Source organism: Aotus nancymaae, unplaced genomic scaffold, assembly GCF_030222135.1.
Source record: "Aotus nancymaae isolate 86718 unplaced genomic scaffold, 86718_ANA_hifiasm-v0.15.2.pri h1tg000029l, whole genome shotgun sequence".
NCBI classification, from domain to species: domain Eukaryota; kingdom Metazoa; phylum Chordata; class Mammalia; order Primates; family Aotidae; genus Aotus; species Aotus nancymaae.
The window spans coordinates 62,623,779-62,651,099 of NW_026988442.1; the positions used below are offsets into that span (position 1 = coordinate 62,623,779).

General features: G+C 40.2%; 1 protein-coding gene across 3 annotated transcripts in view; it reads left to right on the forward strand.

Moving 5' to 3' along the window:
• LYPD6 (LY6/PLAUR domain containing 6) overlaps nucleotides 1-27,321 on the forward strand; it is a 154,864-nt gene that overhangs the window by 81,264 nt on the left and 46,279 nt on the right. The window lies entirely within an intron of this gene.

Sequence of the window (27,321 nt, forward strand, 5' to 3'; positions counted from 1 at the left end):
GAGAAAAGTCCTATGCTAATTTCTGGTATGGTTAATACTCTATTCCCTATGTCAATACAAACAAGAGGAGTGCAGATTGTCAAAAGGTTGTTGATTTCTAATTTTGAATTGAATTATAATGTATTTTGGATGTTGGCAGGAAACCAGCCTTCTATGTGGATAAAACAAGGCTATTGTTCATGCGAGTCAGTACTCAATAAATCTGCATCATCAGCTCTTGTCTAAGCCCTATTGGGGCAGGTGATATGTAATACATTTGCATTATGAAGGGCCCAGGCAAGTGCAATACATTTGTATGTATGGGTGTACTCAAGTTCAATCTTTGTTTTCTGGTTAGATCATAGAAAAGTTATGTGCCCTCATTAGGTTTGTAAATGCTTTCACCATGTTACATTTCAATGTTTTACTGAAATGCGTATGTGAAGAGTATCTCCAGATCTTCAGCAGAACCACTGATGAAGTCATCGACCATTAGGATCAGTACAATGGAATGGTTGGTCTAAGGTCCCAGTGTCTCAAAATGTGGTCCCAGACCAGCAAGATCAGCATCACCTAGGAAAGGGTGAGAAATGTAGTCTGAAGCTCCATTCCACAGACCTAATGACTCAAATGAGAGTGGGGTCCAGCAATCTGTTTTAACAAGCCCTCTGATGCAGGGTCAAGTTTGGGAACCACTGGCTAAGCCATAAAATCAAGATATTTTCAAAGTGCCTTGCATAATATCTCAGAATTCAGCACTTGGTAATTTTTTTTTTTTTTGATAAATAGGTATGAAGTCTTTTCCAGACAATAAGAATGATATCACTTAACATCTTTCAGTTCACTTTTTCCTTCAGAAACTTGGAGCTGTGCTTATTGCTTAATCATAGGCATTCCGTTTGCCTGGGCCCTTTATTTCCTCTTCCTTTCCATGAATTTTATTTGCTTGTTTTATTTAACAGCCTTTCTATGAATCTTTTATTATAGGCCTTCTCAAATCCATTTTCCTAGTAAGTGGGTTGGCAGTGTGGGGTGGGATATAATTTGAAACAAATTGACGCACACACCTTGTGATTGACAGTGGAAGTATCTGACCAAGAAATGATAGTAGGGGAAGGTAGCATGGAATTAAGCGTATCTTGCAGAAAATACCTTGTATGCCCTTGAATACTTGTACATGGTAAGAAAATGCAAACAGTATAGAGAAATATAAAAAGGAAAGTTAAACCTCCCTCACTCCCCTAGTGATGTTTCTTTTCCCAAAAAGCAATCATTAGATATAGAGCCTATATATATATTTTATATATATGTGTGTGTGTGTGTGTGTGTGTGTATGGGCTCTCTCTATATATATATGTATATGTATATATGGGCTCTCTTTATTTATGGGCTCGCTCTCTCTATATATATGGGCTCTCTATATATGTATTTATGCAGTTCCCTGTTAAAAAAACACAAAAAGGACATAGTGTACATTCTTGTTTGCATTTTTTTTTCATAATATAGCATATGAACTTCTTACTAAAGTCTATACAATATTCTTTTGTATGATGGTACTTTATAAACCTACCTCCTATCAGATATTTAGATTATCTGTGCATTCTCACCTATATTATCTTGACACACTTTTGAAATTTATCAGCTAGGAAAATTGTTCGAAATGGAATTTCAGGATTAAAGAGTATATACATTTAGAGAATGAATAGGTACTGCTTAGTTACTTCCCAGAAAATATAAATTAATTTGCTTTTCAAACGAGATTCTCTTTTCCCATAGGATGTTATCAAATGAAAACCTTTTTACCAATTTTGTGGTGTATAAATTGAATCTAATTGTTTTGATTTACATTTATTTAATTCTGATAAGGTTGAGCATTTAAAAATGATTACCTAATTTTATTCTTTTTTTTGTGGACTGGTGTTTAGAGATGACATTTATCTATGTTTCTCATGATCTTAAAAATCTTAAAGTTTCTATATCTGGAAATTCTTAGAATCCACTAGAGAATCTATTTTTGTTTGTTTGTTTGTTAAGTACAGATTTTCTGATTCTACTCTAGAGTTCTTGAGTCTGTTTCTCAATTCTAATAGCCTGCTTTTAAAGATTCTGTTGATAGTCAGTCAGGTGTGGGCTGTGGTCCATGAGCAGGAAAAACATAGCGTCTAAGGGAGCTTTCTCACACCAGCAGTGTCTCTGCTCTCTGTATCCAATTGACTAGAAAACAGTTGTCAGTATTGCATTGTGAGCAATATTATCATCGGAAGCCAAACTACTGTGTCAACTTTTTATAAGCCAAAAAATTTTATGTAAAAAGTCATCTTATATTAGGATCCAAACTGTCTTTTGTGGCAGAAATGAAAATGGAAGAGAGAGAATAATTATATCTAGGAGAATTTCCATTTGTGAATGACGTGTTAGTTCAGTGTTTTCCTTTCAGTCATTAACTCATCATGGTATCCATACTACCTTTTAAGCCAAGAAGCCCAGAGGTGAATTTTAAGACCAATCATAGCAACTGTGTTTTGCTAGGTTTCTGATATTTATATTTTTTTTTCTGAATTTGTATTGTTTTTGAGAATGTTACACTCATCCCCCAAACCCTCCTGGGGCTGTGTTTTCCCTTCTTGACTTTATAAAGGATTAACACATCTTTAAGTATCATCTGTACTTGGCCTTTTTCTCACCCAAGGCAAACTTAGGATATTTAAGAGTCCTCAACTGGGTCCTCCAGACACCCTCTGTTACATAGTAATCATGGTGCCAACATCCTTGCCAGGCAGCCTTTCCTTGCCCAGGAGAAACTAAGATGGGGAAAAGAGGAGGCTGAGTTTGTGAGTTACCGGCTACATTTTCTACCTTCTGATTTACTGCAACATGATACAGGAACATGGATAAATAAACCAGCCCAGATTTTCTCATGTGTAAAGAAAAATGAAATGATGAGAGAGAGAGACAGAGGGAGAGATTAGAAAAGGGAATTTCATCTTTCTACTGTGTTACAGACTTTCACACTACAGTTTATCTGGCCCAAAATTCTTTTAGTTGTTCATCTTCCACTTATTTTATTCTCCTTTCCACCTCATTTCTGTGAGATTTGCACTTTCCATTTATTGTTGAAATCAGTTAACAGTTAATCTATTCCCTGGCATTAGCACTTCCCCTGGGACTTACCTATTGATTGGCCTTTTAATCTAGTTGTTAAAATTCTCCCAGTACTCACTGACATGGAGCAGTTTCAATTTGTGTGTTTTAAAGTGTTGGCCAGGGTCGTTAGAAAAGTGAAGTTCACATATCTACTTTGTGGCACCAGGACAATACTTGATAATTGATTTGCTATGTGCCTATGGGTTTGGGGGAAGAAGGGAAGAGGTATTGGGAACAATTGCCAAGTCTACTCTAATTCTGGGGTCTATCCACATTCTGCACCATATAACACAATCCATAAGAAAGTACTTCATAACCTTTACAGGTTATAGATGTGCATAAGTTAGGGATAATGGCCAAAGGGTGGCCACTTGCATCTTTAAAATGTGTAGGTGGTTTTTTAGCAATCCCAGAATCTACGGGCCCTTTTTCTAGAACTAGTTGGTGTTGTGTTTGTATATTTTTACAAATTTACATCACTAGAAATAGGACTTCTAAGCAATGGAGGTTTGATAGGGTAGATGTTCAGTTAAGAAACTTGTACGTTTTTTCTTTCCTCAGATTAATTTGTGTTTTATACCACTACTCAGAAAAAGAAATTTCAGAGTATTAGAATAAGATATAATTTTAAAGTGATTTTATTAAAACATTTGTTAAAACATTTACTAAATGTTCACTAATGTATTTTTAATACTCACTGTTAATATTTCTCAAATTCTTACTTTCGACAATTTTGTAATGACAAGATTTCTCATCCATTAAAATATTTCTTTGGAAATAGATATCTTATGGTTTAATGATGTTTCTAAAAATAGTGTTTTTAAATTTGCATCATATTTTTGTTTGTTTGAAAGATGGTACTATTCTTTGAAAGGTCAAAACGTTGGCCTTTAGTTGAGAATATATGCATTAAAATCACCTCAAATGATATAAAATTATACTTTTAACATTTCTGTCTTTTTTATTGTGATTTTCTGGAGGATAAGGATCAACTCTTATTCAAATCTGAACCTTCATAACTTAGCACAGGGCTTGGCCCATAGAGAAGTCTCAGTAAATACTTGTTGAATAAGACAAATTAATTGCCTCTTTGGTGAAGTTAACATATTCTGTAGTAGCATGGGGTTTTGAAATACCCCATGAACTGAAAGGACAACATCCAAAATATAATGACTTAGTTTCTCAAAATTGTGGAGCAGTTCAGCTTCTTAAGAGGCATTCTGTGGAGGTCATGTTGAGGCTGTTGCAGCATTTAGAATGGTGGACACCTGCTGGTAGGCAGGACCCAAACAGTCATTGGGTGCATTTGTCCTCCTGTTATATTTTGTTAATTTTGAATCAGTTTATAAAATTTAAAATTCAGTAATCTCACAATAAACATACAGCCTTCTGAAGTTTCTTAAAAACTCAACAGATCTAACCTCACTGGCCCTTGTGGCAACATTCAGCAAGAGCTGGTAGTGAGTGCTCCCTTACAGATGGACACACTCCAGATTTTATCACTGTACAGTGGGAAAGAAACATTTTGTGGAATGAGTTCTGTGTAGTATAAATATATGGAACCCTACAACGTGGTGTAGAATATGGAGGAATCTGTGCTCCACAGTCACGCAGATCCTTTTGAACTGGCCATGCAAAAACAAATAGGGAAAGCAGGGCCAGAATCAACTCTCATCCGTAGACTGGCTGCCAAACCTCAGTTCCTGGAGAGAAGGCAGAGGGAGTAGAATGTATTTCCCTCTGCCCGGCTGAGAAATTAGCCTGGCTCTTTAGTGTAGAGTCTGTGAAGCACATGGCAGGAGGCAGGGGGCTTGCTAGGGGCAAAGAAAGGGGTTCAGCCTAGAGATGGTACAGGCAGATTAGGAAGGATGGAAGTGGATGCTGAGAGCAACTGACCAGGAGAAATATCTATAAGGGAAATGGTACTGGAGCTGGGGAAGGCATGGAGAACTATGAGACTGCAGTGCAGATCTCACCCTTATGAAGGAGAGAGGGAAGGGAGGAAGAAAAGAAGAAAATAAAGAAGGTACCAGTACCAGGCTGTTTTGATTACTGTGGCCTTGCAGTATAGTTTGAATTCAAGCAGCATGATGCCTCTGGTTTTGTTCTTTTTGTTTAGGATTGTTTTGGCTATGCAGGCTCTCTTTTGGTTCCATATGAAGTTTGAAGTGGTGTTTTTCCAGTTCTGTGAAGAAGGTCATTGGGAGCTTGATGGTGAATAGTGTTAAATCTATAAATTACTTTGGGCAGTATGGCCATTTTCATGACATTGATTCTTCCCAACCATGAGCATGAGATGTTTTTCTATCTGTTGGTGTCCTCTCTTATTTCATTGAGCAGTGGTTTGTAGTTCTCCTTGAAGAGGTCCTTTACATCCTTTGTTATTTGTATTCCTAGGTATTTTATTCTCTTTGTAGCAATTGTGAATGGGAGTTCACTTTTGATTTGGCTCTCTGTTATCTATTATTGGTGTATAGAAATGCTTGTGATTTCTGCACATTGATTTTGTATCCTGAGACTTTGCTGAAGTTGCTTGTCAGTTTCAGGAGATTTTGGGCTGAGACGATGGGGTCTTCTAAATATATAATCATGTCATCTGCGAATAGAGACAATTTGACTTCCTCTCTTCCTATTTGAATATGCTTTATTTCTTTCTCTTGCTTGATTGCCCTGGCTAGAACTTCCAATACTATATTGAATAGGAGTGGTAAGAGAGGGCATGGTACTGGTACCAAAACAGAATAGACCAGTGGAACAGAACAGAGGCCTCAGAAGCAACAGCACACATCTACAATTATCTGATCTTTGACAAACCTGAGTAAAACAAGCAATGGGGAAAGGATTCTCTGTTTAATAAATGGTGTTGGGAAAACCGGCTAGCCATGTGTGGAAAGCAGAAACTGGACCCCTTCCTGACACCTTACACTAAAATTAACTCCAGATGGATTAAAGATCTAAACATAAGACCTAACACCATAGAAACCCTAGAAGAAAACCTAGGCAAAACCATTCAGGACATAGGCATAGGCAAAGGACTTCATGGCTAAAACACCAAAAGCAATGGCAACAAAAGCCAAAATAGACAAATGGGACCTAATTAAACTCTGGAGCTTCTGTATAGCAAAAGAAACAATCATTAGAGTGAACTGGCAACCAACAGAATGGGAAAAAATTTTTGCAATCTACCCATCTGACAAACGGCTAATATCCAGAATCTACAAAGAACTAAAACGGATTTACAAGAAAAAAAAAACCCATTCAATAGTGGGCAAAGGATATGAACAGACACTTTACAAAAGAAGACATTGATGAGGCCAAGAAACATGAAAAAATTCTCATCATCACTGGTCATTAGAGAAATGCAAATCAAAACCACATTGAGATACTATCTCACACCAGTTAGAATGGCGATCATGAAAAAATCTGGAGACAACAGATGCTGGAGAGGATATGGAGAAATAGGAACACTTTTACACTGTTGGTGGGAGTGTAAATTAGTTCAATCATTATGGAAGACAGTGTGGTGATTCCTCAAGGACATAGAAATAGAAACACCATTTGACTCAGCAATTCCATTACTGGGTATATACCCAAGGAATTATAAATTGTTCTATTATAAAGACACATGCACATGTATGTTCATTGCAGCACTGTTTACAATAGCAAAGACTTGGAACCAACCCAAATGTCCATCACTGATAGACTGGATAAAGAAAATGTGGCACATATACACCATGGAATACTAGACAGCCATAAAAAACGATGAGTTCGTGTCCTTCATAGGGACATGGATGAGTCTGGAAACCATCATTCTCAGCAAACTGACACAAGAACAGAAAACCAAACACCGTATATTATCACTCATAGGTGGGTGTTGAACTGTTAGAATGTGTAGACACAGGGAGGGGAGCATCACACACTGTGGTCAGTGTGGGGGACTAGGGGAGGGACAGCAGGGGTGGGGAGGGATAATGAGGGGAGAAATACCAGATATAGGTGATGGGGAGATGAAGGCAGCAAACCACCTTGCCATGTATGTACCTATGCAACAGTCCTGCACGATCTGCACATGTACCCCAGAACCTAAATTACAATTAAAAAAGGAAGGGTTGGGTAGAAGGGCCTTACACTAAACTGTAATTCTTTTTTTTCTTTGAGACAGGGTTTCACTCTGTCCCACAGGCTGGGGTGCAGTGGCACAATCATGGCTCACTGCAGCCTCAACCTCCTGGGTTCAAGTGAGCCTCCCACCCCAGCCTCGTGAGAGAAGCTGGGACTATAGCCACACACCACTGTCTCAGGCTAATTTTTTTTTTCTTTTGCATTTTTTGTAGAGATAGGGTTTCTCTCCATGTTGCCCAGGCTGGTCTCAAACTCTTGGGCTCAGGGCTCAAGCAATCTGCCCACCTTGGCCTCAAAAAGTGCTGGGATTATAGTCGTGAGTCACCATGCCCATCCTAACCTGTAATTCTAGGAAAGCTTGACAAAGCTAACAATCTCAAATCAAAGTTGCCTGTCAGAGGAGCCCTCTATTTCTCCCATGTGGACCTACTTTAGTGTTGCTGCCATGCTTCCTCAGTTGGCTTGGAGCAGCCATAGGAAGGCTGGCCTCCATGTGCATGTGGTAATGGATTTTGGAGGACAGCAGTGTGGGCTCCCACAGTTATGCCTTAGAGATCTCTTTCTCTTCAAGTTTGAAGAGCAGCACCTCCATGGTTTCCATGGGCCACTTTACCCAAGAGAGAACTCAGAAGAGGAAAGCTAGTGTGACAAACAATATCCCTTCTTCACCACAGTTAATTTGGGGTATGCAGTGGGTACTCATCTTCTCCTTCCTGATCTACCCATTCTGAGTTCTCCATATCCCTAATGATCACCTTGGTGGGTCTTGCTGGCTTACTTAATGATGTTACCCAAATCCTCTTTCCTAGGGGAATGAAACCTTTGTAGTCATGCTCTTCAGAGGCTGGGATTGCTGCATGTGTCTGTTCAGTTACAGTGGGGTAAGGGAGTATCAGGAGTCATCCACATGGATTGCCTCAGTTTCATGTGTATTCCTCTCTGCCTTGCTTGGTAAAAACAGCCCTGCCTCTTCCTGCCAGTTAGGGTCAGTTATCTCTGCCAGTATGATATTCTGTTGGTCCCTGGACACAAAGAGGCCAAGGTGCCCTGTGGCAGCTATAATTGTAGTTCTTTGGGACCCTTGCTAAGCTCTTTGGCAAGAGGGTAAGGGGACCAGGACCTCCTACCTTGTAGAGCTCGGTGGTTTGTGAAGGGAAGCATAGAATCCCTTGGTGAGTCATCAGGAGTGCTAATAACTGGGGCTACTCCTGCTCTACCCTTTGGTTTTTGGGTCCATGTCCTCTTCCTGTTGGAGACATAGCACCCTGTGGAGGACTCTGATGCAGTGCGTATGCTGCATTTTGAAGGACAGCTCCACATCCTTTCAGAAGATTTCCTCCTAGCTGGTGCTTCAGCTGCATGTTTAGAAGGCAGTACTAGCGTTCTGTGAGGTCTGCTGCTTATAGGTGGGGCAGTATGTGACACAACACTGGATTCCGTGGTCTCCGGCCCAATCCTCCTTCTCTTTTCTGTGACAGCATGGGAAGATGTTATGCTGTCCAGGATCTCATACCTATGGACCAGGCAGTCCACAAGCCCCCAGGCAACAGTGCTGTCTAGGGCTCTGCTGGGTGTGTGTGCCTTTATGACTGGGCATGCCCAATAGAACCCAGCTCGTGATGGGTCGTTCCAGATTCATGATCACTCATTATCACATGGGCAATACTCCATTGTTAGCAGGGCTCAGTAACATGCCAAGAGCAGTGTTTTAAAAGGAGTTCACACTTCTACTGCAGATGGCATGGACTTGCTCTAGAATCCCAGGGCCTATTTTATGATTCTCCCACTGGGGCTCACCATAAGCTCTATACTGCCTTGTATGTACTGATAAAGCATTTATATTATATTCTGTGAGCAGTGGGAACAACTGACAGTCTCTAACTCTAGAACTACATTATTAGATCTTTAAGAAAACCGTAATACAGACTGTTTGGAAAGAAAAACAGTAAGACCAGCATAGAAGCTACTATAATAGTCTAAGCAAAAATTAAGAGTCTGAACTAAAATTTAGGCCATATGCATGATGAAGAAAGGGCGGGGCGGGCGGTGATTTGAAGAGTATTTAGAAAGTAGGATCAGTAAAATGGGGAAACGGCATGTTGGAAGGAAAAAACTGTCTAGAACAATTCTGGGGTTTGAGGATCTGCAAAGTAACCAGAAAGGATTTCATGTTAAATTTTGGATGCTGCATTTTAGAATGAAGAGTTCCTCTATAATCCCAGCACTTTGGGAGGCTGAGGCAGGCAGATTACCTGAGGTCTGGAATTCGAGACCAGTCTGACCCACATGGTGAAACCTCATCTCTACTAAAAATTCAAAAATTAGCTGGGTGTGGTAGCATGTGCCTGTAATTCCAGCTACTCGGGAGGCAGAGACGGGAGTATTGCTTGAACCCGGGGAAGTTGCAGTGAGCCGAGATCACGCCACTACACTCCAACCTGGGTGACAGAGTGAGACTCCATCTCAAAGAAAATAAAAGAGTTCCCAAGGATTATAGCACTAAAAAAAAACTTGAACTGTGTTGAGCTATATTTAATCAGCTGGATTTTTAAGTGAATCCCAATATTAATTCATATTGAATTAATTTTTCTTCCAAAAGTCACTGAGCTGGGAGAAATCAGAAATATAATGAACCACAATATCAAATACTGTTTTCATCTGTTGTGTTTTCTTTGTAACACCAGAACATAGAGCAGTACCTAATACATATTAGACACAGTAAATATTAAATGAATGAATTCTCCCAACTAAACCAATAATCTGAAATTGATGATTCATTTTTGCCATGAGCATTGAGTTACTACTGGGAGATGTTGAACTTGCAGTGTAATAAATATTGGAGGAGAAATGCTTTGTTCAGTCATCTTGTGGTAAGTGAGACTGGTTATATTAAATTACAACTTGGATGTTTCCTGATTTTACAAGGGCTCGATCTTTATGGTCTCATCAAATCTTTACAGCAGGAAGGGACCAAGAGAGATCCTCTTTTTTCTCCTGTTGATTATAAGTGGAAGGGAACAAAGATTTCCAGACAATACGGAAATCCCTTTGTGACACAATTCTAGGGCAAGGGGAACCCCCCCTTCCATTCTTACTGGTTCAACCAGGGCAAGCTAGGATTCAATCATTTCCTTTTATTTCTCATGTCTAGGAGTTTATTCTAAGAAAATAATGGGGCATAGACCATATGATGTAGCAGCAAGGATACTGCTCACACATTATCTAGAACATAAACATTTGGAGCCTCCTGAATTGAGTAGTAGTAAGGGATTGAAATGGGGGACATGGGCCTTTAAAATAACCCACATTTTTTATCTGTACTGATAAGATTTTATAGTTAAAGCAAACAGGGTTAAAGAGAAACCAACTTCTTACATATAGAAACACTTCTTTCCTCTAATTTTTTTTTTTTTTTTTTTTTTTTTTTTTTTTTTTTGAGACGGAGTTTCGCTCTTGATACCCAGGCTGGAGCGCAATGGCGCGATCTCGGCTCACCGCAATCTCCGCCTCCTGGGTTCAGGCAATTCTCCTGCCTCAGCCTCCTGAGTAGCTGGGATTACAGGCACGCGCCACCGTGCCCAGCTAATTTTTTGTATTAGTAGAGACGGGGTTTCACCATGTTGACCAGGATGGTCTCGATCTCTTGACCTCGTGATCCACCCGCCTCGGCCTCCCAAAGTGCTGGGATTACAGGCTTGAGCCACCGCGCCCGGCCTCCTCTAATTTTCTCAAGACTTGCATTATTTCTCAGATGCCTGTCCACAATCTTCCCTTTGACTTTAATAGCTTGAGGAGAAGCTAGCAGACTCAGAGAAGGCCTAGAGCAATTGGCCAGTTGGCAAAGTGCGAGGCCCCCAGGGCCCCAGGTTGCAGTGTTTGCTTCCTTCTCTTTACCCTTCTTCAGCACCCAGCCTTCACATGCTTGCTTTGTACTTCTTAAAGCTGAAATGACCACTTTCCCCTAAAGTGACACATTCTTAGCATGTCCAGGATACACTGAGCAAGCCAGCCTCCTCTCAAAGGCAGTTCTTTTGTTCACTCTATCTCCTAAATGACTGAAGACTTTTAAAGCCTGGCATGTGAAACCAGACTGCTTCAATTCAAATTATGAGTCCGCCACTTTCTATAATACCAGGGTGACAATGGATCTACCTTAGCTTATTCATCTGTAAAAACGGGGATTAAGATAATAACCTATTTCAGAAGGTAATTGACAGAGTCAAATGTAAAGCATGGAATGATTCTTTTCAAATAATCTCATTTTCAGCCATCAACTACAAAAGAAAGGTAAGGGTAGAGTGTTTCTTTGTAGTACTTTTGTAGGTACGATGCCTGGTCTATTTCATTTCCTTTTTATCCCCTTTTACTGGGCTCTAAAGATCAGGCCCAGAGTATCTCCCATAGAAGCAACTGTGCTATATTTTCTGATTTAATTAACATTGACATGTTGGTATTTTGCTGGGTAATACTCATTCTTCTTCGCCCTAGTCCTAATTGGTTCTGAGGTCACAGCTTTAAGTGACTGGATTTTATTCATTTATCATTAATTAAGAACCCTACTATCCAGTACTGTAGCCACTGGCCGCATGTGACTATTTAACTTAAATTTCAATTAAATACAATTAAATTCAGTTCCTCAGTCACACATTTCAGTTGCTCAACCGCCACACGTGGCTAGTGGCTCCCAAATTGGACAGCACTGATATAGAACATTTCTGTCATTAAAGAAAGGCTTATTGGACAGTGCTGACTTAGACCCTTTCTTTCGCTGCCCTTGTTACAGAGAATCATTGTAGCATTTATCCTCACTACCAGCATGCTTCTGTGCACAGACAAGCTGGAAGAAAACTTCAGATCCCTGTAAGCATAAAAACAGGAGTTAGAACAACCATCATCTCATATCAAATCTCAATCCTTTAAAGACTTTTGATCTCGTTTCTTTGCCGCTTATAGGATAATTCTCTACAGCATGTACTCAGGGGTGTGTGTATGTGTGTGTGTGTGTGTGTGTTTGTGTGCGCGCGCTTTTTTCTTTCCACTCATAAGGAAAAAGACCTTGCAGGATATAATGTAACTATAGAAATTGTATAGTTTTGATATTGTAACTATGTTATAGTACGTTACAGAGTGAAATCAGAATGAATGTATCTTTCCTGTTTATTCCTGACTACATTACTTATATTTATTCCCTTTTGCCTTATTCCCAGGCCTGCCTGCTTTCCACTATGAATGACATCAGAACAAGTGACTAGAAAGTCAAGAAAAGGCAGGAAGTGTGCCACCTTTAGAGAGAAGGTCACTTAATCAAGGCTTAGTGCTCACAAGGATAGTTACTCACAGTCCAGATGTCAGGGCGGGGGGGTCTCCATGAGCTGAAGGCATCTTGGTGTGCTACTGCAAATGAGGACATTGAACTGCAGGGAAGTTTTATTGCTCAAGTTCACCCTGCTCTTTGTAGCAGGGCAGGAGTCAAAGTTCAAGCCTGCAGTCTGCAAAAGCTGTTCTTTCCTGGTCGCTCCATGCTGCCTCTGAAAATGTTGGTGTCTGCGTGTTTCATTTCTCAAAATCTGACCCGTCCCATTGGCTACCTTTGCAGTAATGGTTGTGAGTATATGTTTTTTTTCCTGGAGAGGCCTCAGGACATTTTCTCTTTTGTTGTCATAAAAATTGGGTGTGCTTGACTGGAAAGGTAGATTATACTTCACCCTGGAGTATTTCAAGGGTAACTCTGGACAACCAGTTCATCAAGAGGGTGAAAAACACTTTAGGGAAGTTATTACCAAAGAAGTGAAGAGAATCCCGTCAGGTTTAGGGCTGAGCATTGTAGAAACCAGGAAAGATGCCTTGGTAGTTTCACAGGTCAGGCCTGCCTACTTCCTTTCCCCAAAGACTCAGAAGAGCCACAGGCAGGATAGAGAGAGGAGACCTGGTGGAATATATTGTGCTCTGATACGCGGGACTGCTAAGAGTCCCTTAATTGAATAGTGTGAAGAACTTCTCAGTGCTGTTTGCCACAGCCTATGAAAGAACAGAATACATTTCAGGCTGTTTCTTTCTGCTGGCAACTTTGCAGAAGCATTATAAAGTTTCCCAAACTTTGCTGCAAATTAGAATCCCCTGGAGGATTCTTAAAATCCCAGTATCAAGGTCGCACCCCATAGCAGTGAAATGATAATGGGTAAGAGCCATCATCAGGATCCCCAGGGGATTCCAATGTGCAGCACATTTGGAAACCTTGGCGCTTTGTTGACACTCTTCTCTCTTTCATCTCCCTCTTTCCTTTTATCATCCTTTCCCTATCCTCTTCCCCTTCCCAGGTTCTCCTATAACTGTTGTTCCCTACTATGGGCCAGCAGTTGTCTTCCTGGGAAGTACTAGGGAAGACCTGTTTCTGCCCCACCCTGAGACAACAGGAAAATTGGCAAAACCAACAGGAGACCAAAGCAAGGTGGTCTTCAGTGGTCCCACCCCTCCTGCAGAAGACACTTTTCAGGTCTCCGTGACTTCTAGTTCACATGGACTGCCCCAAACTTTTATCTGGGTCTATTTCTCCATCACCTCATCCCCAGGATGCTTTAATTTCTCCCAGGTCTTAGGCACCTCCCAGTTCTTTAGATTTAAAAATGTGTGTTGGGGGCTGGAGGTGGTGGCTCATGCCTGTAATCCCAGCACTTTGGGAGGCCGAGGAGGGCAGATCACTTGAGGTCAGGAGTTTGAGACCAGCCTGGCCAACATGGCAAAACCCTGTTAGCCTAGCATGGAGGTGTGTGCCTGTAATTCCAGCTACTTGGGAGGCTGAGGCAAGAGAATCACTTGAATTTGGGAGGCAGAGGTTGCAGTGAGCTGAGATCAACCACTGCACTCCAGCCTGGATGACAAAGCAAGATTCCATCTCAAAAAAAAAAATCCACGTTTATTTCTTGATGTCCCAGTTTCTATACCTGTAAAATGGAGTAATAATAATTACCCCTACTACATTGGGTGTTGTGAGGATTACAGAAAGCACTTATGGAAGCACCTTGCACATACTAGGTTGAGCCATATGAAGTTGCTCTTTTTGTAGGTAAAAATGATGGAATAGTTGCAGTTTTATACTGTTCAGTTCTATGTAAGTGCTCAAATGTTCACTGTTGCTGTTATTTTCCATGTAATTAATGTATTTTATTTGAATATAATTTTTATATTTGGCAATTTTTATTTAGTTTTAAAGCTTAATCCCAGTTTTCTGTCTGTATTCATAAGTAGTATCATAATTAACATTCATTAGTTAATGGAGTGGGAGAGGTTCCATCTGTGAAACTTTTTTCTCCTCTTATAGGAGAAAACACTTTTCTAATTTGACAAATCCTGCCCCAGATCTTCCCTAATTAATCCGCCTCACTTCTGCCTGTGTTTTTATCCTCACCACAACATGCTGATCTTAGCTTGGGATCAGCTAGAAAGTCTGACAGGTGACCCAGGCTTTTGACTTCTTGTAATGGAACTTGGCATGCCATGGTGCCTTTTGGAAGACCTTTGAAAGGTCCTTTCTGACTGGAAAGCAGACGTTCGTGGGCAGTGTGTTGATCCAGGTGAGTAACCGGGTGCCTTCCTCACCTGCTGTGAGCTGATTTTGAGAACTATATTAGCTAGCAAGCATGTGCCAGCATTGTTCAAAGTGTATCATCTCCTTTAAACCTCCTAAGAGCCCTATACACTAGAGATTTTAATTTCCCTATTTTGCAGATGAGGAAACTAAGGCACAGAGTGGTTAAGCAACCTTCCCAGTAGCAGTCAGCATGCTAGGCTGAGCTGGCTGGCTCCTGGGTTGCACCACACTGCTTTTGGTGCATTACCTATTCTCTCCCACAGTAATCCTAGCAAGTGGGTAATGGGGCCTGGGATCTCTCTGCTCTGGAGCCCAGCACTTCATGTCCTTGCTGTAGCCATTCCTGGTCAGCCTGTCTGTGGCCCTTGGGTGTGGCTGCCCTCTTGCCCTTAGAGGCCCTCCTCTCCAGGGCAAGGCCTCTGCCCTGCTTAGGGTGATGAGATGAAGTGGTTTCTTAGAGCCTTCTTAAAGTAGCTAAAACACATGCTATCTGCTGCTAGAGCCTTTCTCTTGATCGTACTTACCTTGGGGTCCTAGCACCCTCTCCCCTTTGAGTGTTCCTGGGTGATTTGCCCACAGGCAGTGCTCAGAGTCAGTGGGGTTATTCAGTGCATTAACAGTTTTCTTCAGATGTAACTCTACTTCCCCAATTTTGAGAAGTCCTTCCTTTGTTGGTGTGGCATCTTTCCCTCTTTTTTTGTTTCTTGCCATGAAAATAGCATGACAGCATGTATTCTTATTAATCTTTTCTCAGAGAAAAGCAAGAATATTATTACAACATAAAAATATTTTTGCATTATTCTGGTCATGGGTGATGGATCCAGGTTTTTAGAGAGTGTGGCCCTCAAGGAAAAGACCATGGAATTACAACCATAAAATTAGGAGCAGGGTCTTATCAGGGGTTCATGCAATCAAATACCCTGAAGCTTAAACTCCACGATATATCCACCTCTAGCAATGGTGCCTATGAAGTTTTTCCTACTATTTATTTATGTAGTATCTATTTATTTTTATTTTATTTTATATTTTAGGGATGTCACTCTGTTGCCCAGACTGGAGTGCAGTGGCTCCATCATAGCTCATTGCATCCTTGAACTCCTAGGCTCAAAAGGTGTTCCTTGCCTCAGCCTCTTGAGTAGCTGGGATTAGTGTTTTCTAAATTGTATATATTTATGGTATACAACATGATGTTTTGAAATATGTGTACATTGTGAAATGATTAAATCAAGCGAATTAACTTATCCGTCACTTCACATACTTAAGATGTTCTAGTGATGAGAGCATTTAAGAACTATTCTCTTAGCAATTTTCAAGTATATGATACACTGTTAACTCTAGTCACCATGCTGTACAACAGATCCCCAAAACTTATTCCTCCTATCTCACTGACATTTTATACACTTTGACCAACATCTCCCCATCTACTCCCCTTCCTCCGTCAGCTCCTGAAAACCACCATTCTACTCTTCCTCTGTGACTTCAACGTTTTTAGGCTCTGCATCTAGTGAGATCATAGAATACAGTGTGTTTCTTTCTGTGCCTGGCTTATTTCACTTAGCATAATGTCCTCCAGTTTCATCCATGTTGCTGCAATTGAATTTTAACATCTTTTTCTCTAAGCCCTTTTATTTCGTGTCCAATAATCAAATAAATATACCAGTGGGTATATCTGATCTTTATAAAACGTAATGGATCCTGAGCTGGGTTGGCAGTTAAAAGCAACACCAAGACAGATAGCCACCTGCCCCCACAAGGCAAGGAGGTACAGGGTGACCTCATAGGCAGCTGGAGGATCAGCCGGACTGCCCTGCCCACCTCCCAGCCTCTGCCTTCCTCTCTCATCGGCACTGTGGGGTCAGCTGTATATCAGGTGGGATGCGGAGGTCAAGGAATCAGATTGGCCTGAAGCTTTTAATAAAGGAATGTTCTCTTAAAGTAAGCTTCCAGGGGTATGTGAATTTTAAAAGAAAACATTTGTGAACATAAATTTCCAGTTGGTGATGATATCAGGCTTTATGATAAAGGGAGGAAATTGTGATAGGTGAGATGCAGATTTGGGGTAGATTTTAACCATCCTGTACATCGCAAAATGAGATGATTGCCTGCTTTCTCTGTTGAAGTTAAGCAGGTTTCAAGTTGCCATGTTTCTGCTGACTGTGACATGGCACTCTGGGCCGAAAAGTGTCCTAGCCAGGATGGCAGGAAAATGAGGCTGCCCTTGAAGCTCTAATTGTTTGCCAGCTTTTGACTGTGGACAGATACTTGAAATACTCTTTGCCTCAATTCTTTCATGTATAAAATAACACACTTTGAATAGGACATTGGTTCCCCAAACTAATCCTCAGAAAACTAGACTAGTTAATAGATGTTCATGAAAAAATAATCTCTCTGGGAGGGGTGTGTCACTGTTCCAATGAATGTGGGGGAAATGCTGGCATAAGCAAAACCAAAGAGATTTCTTCACTGCAGTACTTTTCAGAGCCTTTAATATGCTCCTGTGTATTTTGACTCTTAATGCACAGTATTTCCCATGGACACCTCTGAGTAAGCTTGATTTGGGAGATGTGGGTCACAACCCTTTGCTGGTCCAATCCATCTCCGTTAAAGTCCTACTCAGATTTGAAGATTTCCCTGAAAGATGTCATCCTCTAAAGGTACTTTTATCTTTTTACCTTCCTCACCAGAAACACCCCCAATTTTTTTCTTCCTCCAAGTTTCTGTAGCATGCATACACATGTCAATATGCACACAACGCACACAGACATCCCTCTGTATAAGAGCAGTTATTGTATTATGACTACTTTGATATGAAATCCATGTTTTCAAGAAATCTGGTATCAGAGACTTCCTATGTCATAGGGGCTACGAACCTAAAGATAAATCAGGTGATGTCCAGGAAATTTATGCCCTTAAGGAGCTCAAAACTTAGTAAAAGGATGTCATTTTAACAGTTCTACATGTTGGCAATAATAACTAATGAAAGCTATACATGATATATTAATTAATATTCTGTCCCTTCAGCATAGAAGCTATCAGTTTCATTTTAGAGATGAGGAAAGAAAAGTAACCTGTCCAAGGTCATAGTCCTAATAAGTGGCAAAGCTGGCACTTGAGCCCAAATCTGTCAAAAATACAAAGCCCATTTTCCTTACAAAACAATGCCTCTAGCCACCTTAGATAGGTAGAGGCAAAAACAGGAGCAGAGAAGATGGTTCCTGATCGATCTGGTGTGAGGAGAGGGGATGGGAGCCTTTCTAAACAAGATGAACTGAGCCCTCCGTAAAGAATGGAAAAAAAACAAGGATGACAGCAGAAGCCAAGGCACTGAATGAGAAGCAGCGTGGTGCACTAGACACCTGTGAACGGTGGCTTTGTTGGTTAAGCTGAGATGTCAAGGGGCAAGTGGTAGGCAGGCGCTGGAGCTCCCACTTTACCCCCTCCCCCAAGGTTCATCTTAGGGTTGTTTTGAAGACCGAACTGGGCCCCAAGTGCCAGTCAGTTAGAGACTGGAAAGCTTCGATGGGATCACACTGAATCAGAGAGTCTGGGGCATTCCACAGCTTGCACCTGCCCCTCAGGTTGTGTGTCATCCCTGTCTCTCTCCATCTCTTCCTTTCTTACTTCTTCCAGAAAAGCTGCCCTAGTTGAAAGGAAGGAATATGGATGTCTTATTGGTTTCATGGATAATGCCTGTGTAGGGCTGGTACAGTCATGTCACCTGGCTCCTCTTCCTGCATCTCACATGTATGTGGCCTTGGTTCTAAGGATGACACAACAACATCACACCATGCTCACTCTTCACTAAGTAACAGAAGCCAGCATTTCCTCCCATGTTCTGAGCAGCCTTTGTGGGGACTTTTATTTTAAAAATAACATTAATGACTTTACTAAGAGAGTTCAAGAATTTGAGTATTATGTTAGAACTATTAACAACATATAGAACAGATAATGTTACCTATGCCTACCTCGTAGAGGATGATGAATGGGTGAATGAGTGAACATGTAAAACAGAAAACAAGGAGGACAATTTTCTTATCCATAAGAGGCTACTCAGTACTTTTTTTCTCTAAGAAAGAAATTAATTTAGATGCAAAAACAAAAATTTTCTATTATCAAGGACAATTCTTTTATTGATAACCCTGCATCCTTTTCTGCCTGAATGAAGACTGTGTAAAATCTTATTATATTTTGCTTTGCCACAATAATATACTTCTTTAATTATCATTATTGATAGAGATTTATAAATGAAGGTGGTGCATTATAAAGGAGGCATTCCTGCCTCAATGATATAGAGTTGGGAGTTTATTTGATACATTCTTTTGCCTTCAAATGAAGGATGAGGAAATCCTTCTTTCCTCTAAATAAGTGTGCTAATAAGTTAAATGTGTTTGAAAAGTCAAATTATAGTTTAGATTCATTCAGCCAACCTTATACCCTTTCACAAAAATAAAACTGTGACAATGTTTGAGGTGACAGGAGACATACTGCGTGTAGCTCAAGGTATTTATTGGTTGATCGGATTTGGAGGGTGAGTACATGCATAGATTTGTTTTTAAAACATATTCACTATCAAGTGAGAAATATTGGTTAAGATTTAGAAGTTGGCTGCTAATGAACCCAGTGGTTTGCAAATAGTGGTTTACCATAGAGTTTTTACATAAGCCATTGTTTTGTTGTTGGCTATTTTATATTTGTTCTTTTTCCTACAAGAAAAAAGAGCACAGGCTGGCTGTTCTCTGCTGTAAGAAATTCTGGAAAGACTCTCCATACCTAAAAAATTGATAATTACAACTCTTTCTTGAACTTAAATTATTTCAAAGGCCAAATGGAAACAACTCTCAAGGATTTTTGAAAAATATTTGGTCGAGATTCTTGGAACCACAGGGAAAACCCTCCTCCATGCCAGGTCAGACATAAGATTCAGCATGAGTTCGTTCTTCCCAATCTTGAGTGGGAATCAAGATGAGGTTAAGTGCTTGTTAATAGTTGTAGGTGAGCCATATTCTTCACATTCCCTAACCCCTTCTTGACAGCTAGCTACAAGGGCAGATGGTTTAGGCTTTGAGGTGGGGAGGAGAATTTGTGTAAAAAGAAAGGGCATGATTTGTAAACTATGGTGGGAGGGAGAATTCTTGCCTCCTCCTGTCCCCAGAATCCTTGGAACTTGGAAGACTGAGTACCCTCCACTGGAAATAGCTCAAAAGGAAACAACAGTTTTTGCTGTGAGCTGGGTTTCTGTCAACACAAAGCAGTGGAAGAAACATTTCATCAAGAGGTTAAAGATTTCAGGGTGGCTTGTTTACATTTGGCTTTCAGACAATGTGGTGAGGGGTGTCAGGAAGGGCAGAAAACCCTGAAGAATGTGGGTGAACAGGGCAGTGCCAAAGACATTGGGTGGGGTGGGAGAATGAACCGACCTCAAAGCCTCAAACAGAATCTTCATGCCAGCTCTCTAAAATGATGACAAAGTGGCCCAAAACACCTTTCAGTGGACACTGCCAATAAAACTCAGTCCAAATAGTGCAGAATATCTCCACAGGTGCGTGGCAGGCAGTGTCTGTTTTATAATTGATTACTAGCACTTCTTGTTTCTGAAGATTTGGAAACAGAAATGATTACCTCTGTATAGTGCCAAGATAACTCTTTTTTTGATTAAAGGATATAAAGCATATGCCTAATAATCTAATGTTAGATTTGGAACCAGGTTATTTTGCATATAAAATAGACCTGGCTGCAATTTAGTCCACTTAGAATTATTATATTATTTCTGAGTACATTTTATACTTCTACATCTTTGGAATATCTTTAGGGTAAAAATTTCTAGAAAAAATAAAATGAAAAATGGCATTCTGAAACATAAGATTTTAATAAAAGACACAAGAGCAAAAATGTCTTCAAACCACCACCCCCTGCCAATAAATAAAAAAGGACCAACTGTAACTGACATATACCTAATGTTCCATTCCTGCCTGGGAGTTCCTTGACTCCATTCCCTTCTGGCTATTTGCACTTGTAAATGCCTTCTTGTCAGTTCTCAAGAACCTTCAGATTGATGGAGAAAGCAAACAAGCATACAACCAGCAACTGAATAGCTCCTAGAATAAATACATCCTTTAGAATTGTGGATACAGTCATGCACCGCATAATGACATTTTTGTCAACGACGAACTGCATATCCAACAGTAATCCCATAAGATTATAATGGCTATACTCAATAGCCTAAGTGTGTAGTAGGCTATACCATCTAGGTTTGTATAAGTACACTCTGTGATGTTCACACAACACCAAAATCACCTAACAATGCATTTCTCAGAACGTATCCTCATTGTTAAATGATAAATGATTATATATTACCAGACATACACAACAAGACATCATTTGCCCTTCAGGAATTGAAGTATTTTGATGCAATTTAACTTTAAATCAAATTGGGGCAAGGGAGAAAGACAGCTTTTCCCTATAGCTCTAGCCTTGTCAAGGAGCTCCAGAAAGAGAAATGAACTTTTTTTAAAAAATCATTGATTTTTATGCAAGTAAATTCTCAGTTCAGATTGGGTATGTGTGAATAACTTTCTCCTTCTAGGTGTAGAAATGAAACATCAGTGTCTATAAAATCCAAGAGAGATCATCTCTGGCTAGTTCTCTGTTTTTGATACTTCAAAAACCAGCTTTAACCTTTAGTTGATATGCCTTAAAGAAACATTAATGTAGACCGGGCGCGGTGGCTCACGCCTATAATCCCAGCACTTTGGAAGGCTGAGGCGAGTGGATCATGAGGTCAAGAGATTGAGACCATCCTGGTCAACATGGTGAAACCCCGTCTCTACTAAAAATACAAATAGCTGGGCATGGTGGCGTGTGCCTGTAGTCCCAGTTACTCGAGAGGCTGAGGCAGGAGAATTGTTTGAACCCAGGAGGCAGAGGTGGTGGTGAGCCAAGATCACGCTATTGCACTACAGCCTGGGTAACAACAGCGAAACTCCATCTCAAAAAAAAAAAAAAAAAAAAAATTAATGTAAAAAGCATATTTGTTTACAAAACAAATTTAATCTGGTGGCTGGATCCTATTGGAGGACTCTTGGAGCCAGAGCTCCTGGTTGCGAGGGACAGAATGCCAGCTCAAACTATCTTGAGCAAAAGGGAGATTTATTGAATGGATACAAAGGCTTCTATAATAATTAAGGGAAGAGTTAAAAATTGGCCAAAAATGCAAGGGTTGAACACAGTTGGGGCTTTTCTGACTCTCTCATCACTGTTTCTCTTAGCCAAGAAGTTTCATTCTCTTCTTCCTCCTCCATGAGGGGAGGAACATGGCATACACATGTTCCTGAGTGTCACACCTTGGGGGCTCCTGTACCAAAGAAGACTGGTTTGTATCTCCATTCTAGCTTGAAAAATATTCAGGAAGACTTCTAAATGGCCAGACTGGGAGAAAATGTCCAACACTGGCTTAAATAACAGTAGCCAGTAGGATGGGCCATGTAAAAACATGAAATTCTTCAATAGTAACAGGTGATGGGTGTTAGCAGAAGACCCATTCTTATAAGAAGCGGGAAGTATCGAGCAGAATGGATTACAAATGCCCCCTAGAACTTTGTTTTTATTGTTTCAACCTTGTATTTTGATTTGAAAAGTTGTAATGAAGTGGTATTCCATTTTTAGAGAAGAAAATAGGTCACGTTCCTACTTGTCAATAGGTAACCCGTCAATAGGGAACACTTCTATCTTCTGGTATTTGCAGAAATATTCACCAGAGAAACCCTTAGTTTCATTCTACATGCCTAGGCTAATGAGGTTGTTCAAACTCTGTATTGTTGTTGTTGTGGTCATCTGTGGTTTTGCTCTCCCAGCATCCAGTCCTTCTGCTTCAGCTTGCAACACCTAGGATTTCCTGTGGGAAACCAATACCTCCTGCACTGTCAAACCTTGTGACTTCAAAGACGACACTGTAGCTCTTGTTTCAGCTACATGCTAGTGACGCAGCCCTGGGCAAGTGGAATGGCACATTCCTCGGACCAATTCTCGGTCCAAGAATGGACCTCCCTCCTTTCTTAGAGCTTCTCTTGAAACGTTTTGAAAAGAGACTTCTGGAGAATGCTTTTGGAACTGCTGGTGGCCAAAGTTTGGGAGGACCTGATGAGAATAAAAGTAAAAAATGGGGCAGAGGAACGTTGAGGGATGAAAATTCCTGAAAACAAGGTTAAAAGTCCAGCCATGCCTAAACTGGACGGTCAGGTGAGACAGTAAAATGCTTCCCCTTCCCTACTAGTCACAGTTTTAGTTATAGCCTATCTGATTGGGAGTTCTGTACTTTACAGTCAATGTATCCTTAAATTTTCAATTATCTTCATGAGCTGAACTGTAATTTCTAGTTGGCTCTTTTGCTCCACTTCTTTGTGTTTAGGTATCTATAGCTGCTTTGCAAATTACCACAGACCTTAGTAGCTGCAAGACAGTAACAATCATTTTATTTTCTCTTATTATTTCTGTGGGTCAGGAATGTGAGAAGGGCTAAGCTAGGCTTTTCTGGGAGTTTCTATGCAGTTGCAAGGTAACTGGCTGGAGCTGGAATAGAGGGGAGGAGCTGGGATTGGAGCCTTTAGGGATTGGCTGGGCAGCTCTCTTTTTTTAGATGAAGTCTCAGTAGCTCTTTGTAGCATGGCAGCCTCAAGGCACTTAGGCTGCTTACATGGTGGCTCAGAGCTTCAGCATAATTGTTCCAGAGTATCAGGTGTAAATTGCATCATCCTCTATGACCTAGCTTTGGAAATTAGCATCATTTGTACCACACTCTGCTCAACTAGTTAGTAAGGTTGGATCAGAGTCAAAATGACAGTATGTAGACTTCACGTCTCAATGGAGACATGTGAAAGAATTAGCAGACAATTTTATTTATTTATGTATTTTTGAGATGGAGTCTCGCTCCGTCACCCAGGCTGGAGTGCATTGGTGCGATCTTGGCTCACTGCAACCTCTGCCTCCTGGGTTCAAGCAATTCTCCTGCCTTAGCCTTCAGAGTAGTTGGGATTACAGGTATCTGCCACCATGCCTGGCTAATTTTTGTATTTTTAGTAGAGATGGGGTTTAACCATGTTGGCCAGACTGGTCTTGAACTCCTGACCTCAGGTGATCCTCCTGCCTCGGCCTCCCAAACTGCTGGGATTATAGGCATGAGCTGCAGCACCCAGTCCCCAGACAAGTTTTTAAATTAGGACATATCTTGAGCAGTTCCCAAATTGCAAGAAAGGTGCCTGTGGTCAGAGTGGTGTATTTAAGGAGACTTAGCTTTAGAAAGACCCATCTTTAGTTTATACTTTTGGAAACTGTATTAATTTTTTCAGGCAACTAAGTTACCACCATATTAAAAATTAAATCAAGATTGATTGTGATCTTTTAGGCTTCAGAATTCCATTCTGGTCTTGTATTAGGAATTTTTAAATTTCAGTTTGAGCAGCATTGAAACATATTTAGATGTGTATTTGTTCACCACTTTACAATTGCTTATATATTGACTTAGTCCTCAGATTTGGTAATTTAGTACTTGGTTCTTAAGATAGCTTCCAAAATGCTTAATTTTCTTCTAGTGACCAGTTTAAGTGGAAGTATCTCATTTTATAGACTGTACATGAAATAGTAATTAGGGTGTAGACTTGTAAAACTTGACCTGGGTTATGGTCCTAGCACTTTGCCTCTGACTGATGTAGAAATCCCCCTTTATATTGTCTAGTACCATCCACAGAGTAAAGGTTCAGAATGGAACTCTTCTCAACTTTCTCCCAAGAGGAGGAAATCCAATAGATCTTGAATTATTATTATTTTTTTTCTGTTTCGGAATGTAGCAAGTAATCCATTGGAATAAAACCAGCAGTTGAGTAACTCATGCAAAGGTAATTTAGGGCACAAATTAAATCTGTCAGAGTGGTATTAGATTTGCAAAAGCTCATAAATAACAAATGAAAGGTCACAGAGCTGTGAAAATGAGAGTGTACTTCTTCATAAAGAGAACTGTATTCAGGGATGGGATCTGCGGTGCGTATTCAAATAGCAAAATCATAAAATGGAAACAGAATGTCTTTTCTAAACGTCTAAAACAGTCCAAAGGCACTGCAAATTCTGTAGAAGAGCATCAAAGTCCCAGGAAAGACTTCATATCACTTGAACATGTCCAGCATCACATTTGTGAGGTTTGTGGATTAAAGCTCCATCAGCTACTGAGAATCTGTGAGGAAAAGGTACATCCCCTCATCAGAGCTTGTATTTCAGTAGCTGTTAGGCTAATTGTGAATGCATGTCACTCATCTTTCATTTTTCAATTCCTAGAAAATACTAATAGAGTGAGTGGTGCTTCATGATTTACTGCAGGAATGTAAACAGTTGGTGATATGAATAAACAGTCCTGCCCGTCCTATTTTTCTCATGGAAAAGAGAGGTGGAAAATACAGTTTGTCTACTACAAAGAAGACGGGTTCTTTTGCTGTGCATTGTCAGCATTTTTTTAGTCCTGTGTTGGTCTTGACTTTTATAAGGGAACAAAATTCATGTTTATAAAAAACAATGTGTGAGCTTCATCAAAATTAAAAACTTTTGTGGATCAAAGGACTCCATCAAGAAAGTAAAAGAGAACAGGATGGGAGAGGATATTTGCAAATCATTTATCTGGAAAGGGTCTAGAATCCAGAATATAGAACTCTTACAATTCAAAAATATTTAGACAATATTTGGGCAAAATATTGGGCAAAGGATTTGAATAGACATCACTCCAAAAAAGATATACAAATGGCCAATAAGCACATGAAAAGATGTTCAACATCACTAGTTGCTTGAGAAATACAAGTCAGAACTACAGGGAGATACACTTCACAGTAACTAGGATGGCTATAATTTTTTAAAAAAGAAAAGAAGTATTGGTGCAGATGTGGGGAAATTGGAACACATGTATTACTCATGGGAATGTAAAATGGTGCAGCTTCAGTGGAAAACTGTTTGGCAGTTCCTCCAAAAGTAAGACGTAAGACCATAAGACCCAGCAGTTCCATTCCTGCACATATGCACAAGAAAAACAGAATATGTATGAACGCATACAAGCATGTACATGAATGTTAACAGCAGCAGTATTCACAATAGCCAAAAAGTGAAAATCATCCGATGTCTATCATCTGATAATGGATAAGCATAGTATGTTCATACAATAAAATAACCTCAGATTTCTGTGCCAGGTGCTTTCTTTCTGTTTCCTGATCAGAGGTCCATCCACACTGGGTTTTTGCCCTCCACTCTGGCTGCTGAAGTGTAGGGGAAGGAGGGAGTTCTTTGTGGAGTGAAACTTGATCAATGAGAGCCAAGCAGGAAGGAACCAGGCAAATGACTTCTGCCTTTCTCCTTACACCGGCTACACCGAGGTGCAGGCCTTCCTCTTAACCTTCTACCTTTGTGGCATCCTTCGAGGCAGTGAGCAGCGCAGTACCCTACAAGCACATTGCCTCCTGTTTTCTAGTTTCACTTCCATCTCTCTTTTCCCCCTTTCCCTCATTGCCTTAGGCTTGCATCTTCCAAATAGTGTTAGGACACCAGGGAGGGCATGGTAAGAGATGAGAAGAGAAAACATTCTGTTTCATATTGAATCTATTATTTTAGAAGACCTATGACTATTTTTGGGTTATATTCATTGGTTTTAGGGGAAAAGCTAACTTGTGAATAAAAAGTAAAATTCAAACTCATTCTTTGAAAAATGTTATTTAAAAATTTTTTTCTTTATAAAATAATGCATGCTCATTTAAATGTTTTGAACATGTAAATGAATATTAAAACACTCCCTAAATGCTACATTATTTTGGTGTCTATCCTTTCAGTCCTTTTTCTAATTATACATAAACCTAGAAAAGACATACTCTTTTTTTTCCAAAGAAATAATTTCACAAGTAAAATGTGTTGGGAGAATAAAGATTCAGCTACTTTAAGAATTTGGAAATTTATCATTAAACACATGAAATTCATGGTTAAAAAAATTATTTGAATCTCCCAAATTTGAAAACTCGTGCTAAACAAACCAGTCCTAAAGAATTCAGCTGGCTCTTTCCTATAATGAGTAGAGGTGGATCTCTCGTACTCAATGAAATAGTCCCTTTAACTTTATCCATGATGATCACCACCCTGTGCACACACAGGACATAGCCTTGGAAGGGGATGCAAGGCAATGTGCTCCTGACCTCCATCAGCATCTTTTATACAAGTAATTTTTTTTTTTTTTCCTATGGAGATACTGCCATACAGTCAGGAAAGCTGTGGGGGACTTGATTTAGTTCCTGGCTGCAAAGCAGGAACTTTGATCATTTTCTCATGAGGCACCCTGCTTGTTTCGAGCTGGGTGCCTCATGAGAAAATGATCAAAGCTTCAAGCAGCAATTGTAGCCATTTGGGTTTTTTGGCCATTTGGGTTTCTTTTTAGATTCTATGAGCAGAGTGTTGTACTGCAGTCCCTAGTTTTACAC